Consider the following 8,245-nt stretch of genomic DNA (forward strand, 5'->3'; position numbering starts at 1 on the left):
TTATTATTATTATTATTATTATTATTATTATTATTATTATTATTATTACATTTTAGGACAAAACTTTTTCTCTTATTTTTGACATAATAATTACAGTTCTTTTTCCCTTCCTTCAAACCCTGTCATATTTCATCCATCTCTCAAACCTTCCAGTATTTCAAATTCATGGCCTCTTTTTTTCATTGATTAGTTACTGCATGAATGAGTGTGTATGCATATTCTTAAGTATAATCTGCTCAGTCTGTATAATGTTACATAGCAAAAATAATTTTAAATAAAAAGTAATTTTAAAAATCCTAAACCACAGTTTTACTAGTTTAATGATTTTTGCCAACTTACGCATTTTTTAGTTTTTTTGCTTTCTCACTTTGGTAATTCTGGAAAGCAAAAACTTTGTGTTTGCTTTACGTAGGAGACAGTAAGCTTGAGCTCTTCGTCTAGCCTCTAGTCTGTCTTTGTCTGTTAAAATTATGAGCCAGTCTCTATGGCCGCAGCCAAATGAGTAATCACCAGTAATGTGACTCGTGCTGGAAGTGACTCCATCAGCACCTGTGACGGGGATTAGTTACAGTTTACAGAGCACCGCCTCTTCCCTTCTCTCTGCGCCCGAAGCCAAGTACTCGTTCTCATTTGGGTGTCTGCGCTGTTGGAAGGACTGCAGCGTGTTTCCATGCAGACAGTACAGTGGGAAAGCTTCCTCTAGCTAATGGATGGCTGTTCTCTTTATTTGGAGTATCTTACTTGGTTATGTAAGCGACCTCGGGAGAAATTATCCTGACCCAGATCGGAGGATGCAGTAGTGCTTCAGCTGCAGGATTTCTTCGTCGTTAACACCACAGTGCCGATGACAAAGAGCAAGTTGTAATCCTCATCACTGCCAGGGCTGAGCCAGGCAGACAGAAAATCGACATTTGCTGCTCAGAGGCTTGTTCGGTTACAGCCTCTGCTTGGTTTTGTGGTCTTGGCTTTTCTTCCTATACAATGACGGCGCTGCGAGTGAGCTCAGAAATGCTTGGTTTGAAAGCCATTTGCTTGTGATTGTTTTTGAAGACTAAAGAAGTATTTATACTCGATTAAAAAAATGCTCAAGAACAAAATGAAATGTCAGCTGTATTTATTGACCTTTAAAGCCTGGGCTTGGATTGCTGAGATTTAAAGATACTTTAAAATTCTCAAGAACTAAGTACGGTTTGTATTTTTCTGCTTCCTTTTTCTTTTGTCTTTATTACATTTGGTTTTGCCTCTTAGCCTTAGGAATTGAGGTCACTGCCTTTTATAGTTCTAGGCTCAGCACTCTTAGTTTTATTATTTTTAAAACTGCTTAGGAAGAGTTTTGCTGTGTTGATGATAATTTAGTGGCCTTAAAAAATTAATTTAAAAAGTAGAGTTTAGTTGTTTTGAGTATTTTGGCAGACATGTTTCAGATTAGGCGGCAGTGTTTTAAGGGAAGTAGGAACATTTGTTTTGTTCGGGGTGGGGGGGGAGGGTTGTGTTTCCCTGTGTTTGGTAGTGGTATATATTCCCTCCCCCACCCCAACTTGTTTTCTAACAGTGTCATGTTTTCAGTAGACCTGCTTGGGTGGGAATTTGGACTTTGTTCTTTCAAGTAGCTTCAGTCTTTTTTCTATTTTGTAGGCTAAACCTTGACTTACAGAATATGGCCTAGATAGTTTTTAGTTTCAGTATTTTCCTTTGTTGAGATCTAGACATGTATTTTTTGTAGTTAATGAGCTTGATTATTTTTTTTTTCTTTTAAACACTAAAAAAGGAATTGTTAAACGTTAACTGGAGATTGTAGAAAACTCAGGCTGTAGACGTAAATGCCATGAGTTCCCTGTAAAGGACTAAAGAGTGAGCTTTACCGTGTTTTGTCTGAGCAGCTGAGTTATAGTTGAGGACTGTAGATGATTTATTTTAAATGTTTTTCGGGGAGGGCTCATCTGTTCGCCTGTTCCTCATGTGAATGGAATGTGGTGCAGCATGGAGCCCCAAACAGGATGCAGTTGTTCAGCATTCTTCCTATAGCGTGGTGGGCCTTTCTAGAAATATAGGCTCTCAGCAGGCTTGATTTTTTTTTGGGGGGGGGGGGGGGGGGGGGGGGCTTTAGACTATTTTTAAAGTTTGGTTAATACTAACATGACCTTACGTGAACCCTGAATCCCCTAACAAAATGGAAAGTTTTTTGTTTCAACTAAGTGTTCAATTTTAAATTAGTATCTTTCACTTGGAGTTTAAAAGATTCAAGCCCTTTGTGATGAGGCTTCTTCTGGGGTTGCTTCCCCTTAGCTGAGGAAGCTCTTCACAGAGTGTCTTCAGAATTAGTTATGCATGGGTTCTGTACGTTCCAGTGCACCTACAGCAGAGAAGCTTTTACTGTGGATCCATTATTAAAGCAACAAAATTCACTTGTTTCTATTTTAATACGAACATGTTTAATTTTTGATGTATGTTAGATAGAAAAATTAACCTGGTTACAAGGTTTGCCACCTTAAGAAATCATAGTGTATGTTAACTTTTTCGCATTTGTATTTAATATCTTTTATAAAGTAAGCTTTCCATTGGCATAGTTGGTAATTTAATGTTTTTAACAAGCACTGCGAAGGGTCTATATTTGGTGAGGGTATTGTTTGTAGTAAAATGTCATTGTACATGGTATCACTTGTGGATCAGCCTTTGTATTTATCTGTCATACGTATTTGCTAGCCATATTTTGCCAAAAGCTTGCAGACAAATACCTTAAAATTTGAGGAATTATTTTATCTAGACATTAAACCCCTTACCAAGTTAACTGAAAGTAATTTAAGTTATGTTAATTTGCTAAATTTTACTTCTAAAACCCTGGCCCACCTTGCAAAGAGAGCTTACTCATAGGAATGTTTTTGATACTATAAAATGACTAGGTCTCAGGAAATGCAAAACACCTGTATTACTTGCATAAGAAACAGGAGTAATTTAACTTGTCACAAATCTTACAAAATTGGCCACATAGATAATAATCTTTTGTATATCTTTTTTTTTGTTGTTGTTTACCTTTATGGTTTGGCCTGAAGTGTTTGGAAAAGAAACAGATAATGTCCAAAGATTGAAAGTCCTCTTGAGAAGGAGCCAGGGTTCTCTCATTTACAAAAGCTAATCTAATAGACATCTAACACCAAGTTTTTTCTTTGTAGAAACAAGCTAACTTAGTAGCTCTTAGTGTTAACATATTTCATATACCCAATAACATGAACTCTTTAAGTAAATCCCTTATAAATAATGATAGGATTTTATGAAATAGTAATTTTAGGAATCTAGGCCCTAGAAATAGAGAAAATTGGTAATAAGCAGCAATAGATATCCAATTAATGTGGGAGCTTTCTATTTTGAAAATTAATTTCTCACACAAAGTATTTGAATGTGTAGTGCTTAAGAGGCTAGGCTGGGACATAGAAAGTTATTATAATTATAGTATAATTAATTATCACAAATGTAAAAAAATAAGTGCAGTATGCAAAAGATTTTGTTTGGTTGGTTGATTCTGGAGATATATGCTGAATAGTAAGTCCTGGTCCTGAAGTTTTTCAGTATTACTTCAATTAAAGAAAATGTTATTCGCTCATAAATTCATTGTAATATAGAGTAGAAATGAGGTATGTTTAAAAATTGTGTTTATTCTCAGGTACTGATCAAAAAGGTTATAGATCACAGTGAATCTACTTAAGCCCTGTTAAAAATTTCTTAAATGTAGAATTTATCACTTTAAGAGCTCTTTTAAACTAAAATTGTTGACTTTTCCCCCTGAGTATTTTTTATTTCTATAAGACATAATAACTACAAGAAAAACACAAACACTAGTTGCTTTAGGAATCTTGGAGATATTTACTGTTTGTCAAAAGCTTTGTTTATGTCCAGATAGTACTCAGCTTGCCTTTCAGAGAGGAGAATTTTCTTCTGTGATGTATCGCTTCTGAGACACACACGCGCACGCACGCGTGCCTGCACCTGTACCCACACTCAATGCATATGCGCTTCTTCTGAAGCCTGGTTGTTTAATTGCGTTTTTCAGGTTTTGATTCTTTAATAGGAAAGCCACAGTTTTTAAAATGGTCGAAATTGTTTTCATTTTAAAGATTTTAGAACAAACAGTAGTAGATACATGAATACATTCAGCTTTTATTGAAACTGACTACTAAGAATGAGAATATGTTTTTTAAAAAAAAAAAACGAACTTGGTGCTTTACTTCCTTCCGCTAACTTTCCCACCTCCCTGACTGCAGTGTGATCTTGCTTTTTTAACAGTGCCAGAGACAGGCGAGTGCTGCTGGGTAGGCTGTGGTCTTTCTTACTGACCTCTTCCTGCTGCCTCTGCTCTCACTGAAGCAACTGCATCTGTATTTGTTCTTGGAGCAAAGAAGGGGTGGAGTTAGGTCAGATGCTTCCTGTTAGGTTAAAATAGAAGTATTAAAGTTAGACTAACTTCTTTCTAGTTTAGAGAAAAAAGGGTCAATATGTTTGACTTATTTATTGTTGTGCAGAAACACACATGTATGCTTGTTAGTATCCTTTGAAAATGCGTGGAGGCTTAATACAATATACTTTCTAGCTTATTCATTGTGGTTATGTTTAATGACTACAAAGTATTTTATGGTTTGAATAAATAAGTTAGATTATACCATCCTGGCAGTGGTATTGATATGTACTTCTTTGTACTACACTTTGAGGAGACAATCAGGAAATAATCATTAAAATTTTTCTTTTTCTTTTTTTTGACAGACCTTCAAACCATTGGTTGAAAATAGTATACCTAGTTCCATCACTGCAGTAGAATTCCTTATAGATAAGCAACTGGATTTTTTAACAGAAGATAGTGCCTTTCAGCCATACCAGGTAAGAAACTGTGTACTTATTTGCAAAAGTTACTTCTTCATTAAACTTCATTCATATTCAGGTATTCTTAAGCATTGTTTTATTTCACTTCTTAGGTACAGAAAGAAGTGCAAGTGCTTTCAGCATATTTTGATTATAACATTATTTATCAATTAATGTGTGCTGAGACCTTTCTGTGAACTAGGTATGTTTTGGCTGTTGCTAGGATTACAGGAATGAACACAACAGTCTCTGACATTCCACATGTTAGAAAAGAAGTGGCTAGACAACAATATTACTTCTGTTCATCACCAGTTCTCTAAAGGCAGAGAAGGCAGTGTTTATTTATAAATTTATTTGAGATTTCCGTTTTGTTTTGTTTTGGTGTGTGTATGTTTCATTTATTTATTTAAGGGGTTGTTTGGTTTGCATTATTTGTTATCAAATCCAGGGCTGTGAGCAGGATACTCATTTGCTTTCCCATTGAACTATATCACTAGGTCTCACTTTTTAAAGTTTTTGTTATAACTGAATAATTTAATAATGTAAGTAAATGCATTTTAGGGAGAAATCGCTTTCCCAATAGACAATTAGATTTAAATTACGTGAAGAAATTCATCACAACTATTAACTATTTGTGGTGACTCATACCTATAATTCTAGCACATAGGAGGCGGAAGTAGGAGGATCTCTTTTAGGGTCAGCGTGGAAAACATAGGAAAAGTGTGTTTGTGGGAGCAGGAGGCAGAGGCGCTAGAGAGGTAGTGTGAGTGGTTAAGAACACTTGGGGCTCTTACAGAGGACTGGAGTTTCTAGTGCTGAGTCAGGTCACAATTACATGTAACCCTAGCTCTAGGGGATCTGATGCCCTCTTCTGGCCTGTATTGGTCCAGGTATGTGGAGTATACACAGGGACATGCACATATAGGATAAGTAAAAAGTAAGCCCTTTATCTTTAGCAAAGTAGAGCAGAATAATAACCTATTATTTTACTTTTCTAGCTTATTAAAATTTTTAAATTTAAAAAATGTGTATATTGTTTTCATATTTGGACTTCAGATTCAGTATTTTAAATATATACAAACACATTTGTTGTATATACTTTTCTAATTAAATGTTTTAAGTAGTACTATAACTGCACTAAACAAAAAAAATGAGGGACCTATGTTAGTTTTTTCTATCAAAAAGTGGAAAGCAATTAAGCTATTTCATTTTAGACCAGTTATTCCTATTCAGAAAATAAAGAGTGTAGCTGTTGTTTCCATGAGAGGAACAAGGGACATGAGTTCATGAGCAATGAATTGTGCTGAAGTTGTAACACCAGGAGAGTTCGAGTACTTTTAAAGTTTGTCAAAATGAGATAGCAGTTCCTTTCTGTAAATATTGTTTCCTTATTAGAATCTTATACAGATTTACAGATGTCTTTTACTGTTATTTCTCTTCTTTACATCATGTAGTTTATTTGTTTTTTTGGTAATGTTAGTCTACTAGTTAGTTTAATGTCTAGATAAAATAATTGGTAGTGTTGTCTACTTACTATAGGCCTCATTTATTCATTTATTTATTCATTTATTCATTCATTCATTCATTCATTCATTCATTCATTCATTCATTCATTCATTCATTTCCCTAAAAGTCATTTAAATGTGCATCTGGGGAGATAAAAGGGTATTTCCAATTCACAGTGTTTTCTTCCTCTGCCTACTTGATTAATACCATGGAAATTTAGCTTGGATCTGAAGTATAATAGTTACATTTATACTACTTCTGAAAGCAGAGTATTGGTGCCCTTACTACAGCGTGCTTGTTGGGAAGCATGCTAGCTGGTAGGCTGCATGCCCAGCCCACCCAACATTTAAGAACTTCTTTAGATTCTTTGCATTTTTTTTAAGTAAAAACCAACATAGGAGCAAAAAGTTTATGTGGTTTGTTGAATTGTTTGTTTGATCTTGTTCAAAACTGACTGTTTTCCTAATAGACACATATGAACTGATATTTGCCTTAGACAGATTCTGTATCTCCAAGAAGTGAGGAAGAATCTCTGAAGTTGCCCCTTATTTGGTTTTAATAATTAATGTTTCCAAAACAACAGGTGTTAAACCTAAGAGCACTTGACTTTTAGAACTTGTTACTTTTATAAGAACATGCTATTTCTTAACAACAGGTGTTTGATTTCTTTTTGAGACAGGCTTAGCTGCTCCCAGACTTTCCTCTAATGGATGAACCTTATGTTTTAGCTGCCCAATGCTAATTAATAGTGTGAGCAAGCTTACCTGATTACAAAAATTGTTTACTTAGTTATTTTTTTAATATTAACATGCAGCCGGGCATGGTGGTGCATGTCTCTAATCCTAGCATCCATGGAGGCAGAGGCAGCAGGTTGATTTAAGTTTTAGGCCAGCCTGGTCTAACTACAAAGTGAGCCCAGGACAACCAAGGCTACACAGAGAAACCCTGTCTCAGAAAACAAAAAAACATTAACATTCTTTCTCTTGTTTATAGGTGTTGCCTATAAATGTTTTTAGCATGATGATAGACATGTGACAGGTCTAACATGCTTTAACCTACTTTTAGTTGCTATTCAAATTAATATGTGAAATATAGACACATTTGGAGAGAAGAAAATGATTTCTTTTGTTTTGTTTTAAAACTAGAGACACATTATTCCAAAATTCTTTTATTGTAATCCACTTTCCAAGTAATACCCTGAATTCCTTGGCATCTTGTATACGATATATTTTACTCCCTTGACCTCTCTTAACTAGAGAAGGTCATCATTTATAAATCAGAGGAGTTTGGACACTAGCTTTGCAATGTAGTCACTCATTTTCTCACTTTACGTTCCATGAAGCAGCTTTTTTTTAATCAAGTTGATAATTACCCTTTAATTACATATGTATGGATGAGGGGTGCTTATCTCTTTACAGATGTGGTGTGGGTCCCCCCCCCCATATAATTTTTAGCCTCTATAGTAATGAGACTTAAGTTTCATTTTAAAAAATTGCAGAAATGATACCTTTCACCCCAATCCCTGAGTTCTTAACATTTTATTCTGTAGCAGTATGTTCATTTAGTTTGCTTTATAAGTTGTACAGTGCCCTGCCGGGAGAGGGGGTGTTCCATTCCCATTTTTATTTTTTAAAACTATGGTGAGAGTTCACTTGCAGGAATGTCTAAGCACCAGTGTGCATGCAGTATCTCTGGAGGTCAGAAGATGGCATTAGAGTCCCTGGAACTGGATTTACAGAGGGTTATAAGGTTCTGTGTGAATGTTGGCAATTGAACCCTGCCTTCTGCTAGAGCTGACAGAATTCTTAACCCACTTATCCACCTTTCCAGCCCCCAAAAATGTCCACACACACACACACACACACACACACACACACACACACACACACAC

General features: G+C 35.4%; 1 protein-coding gene across 1 annotated transcript in view; it reads left to right on the plus strand.

The window, feature by feature from the left end:
* Jmjd1c (jumonji domain containing 1C) overlaps positions 1 to 8,245 on the plus strand; it is a 157,474-nt gene that overhangs the window by 87,522 nt on the left and 61,707 nt on the right. Inside the window, exon 3 of the mRNA XM_055598915.1 lies at positions 4,753 to 4,866. The gene's annotated coding sequence lies outside the window, so the exon portion shown is untranslated. The remainder of the gene's footprint in view (positions 1 to 4,752; positions 4,867 to 8,245) is intronic.

Source organism: Psammomys obesus, unplaced genomic scaffold (assembly GCF_907164565.1).
Source record: "Psammomys obesus unplaced genomic scaffold, mPsaObe1.curated_primary_1811, whole genome shotgun sequence".
Taxonomy (NCBI): Eukaryota; Metazoa; Chordata; class Mammalia; order Rodentia; family Muridae; genus Psammomys; species Psammomys obesus.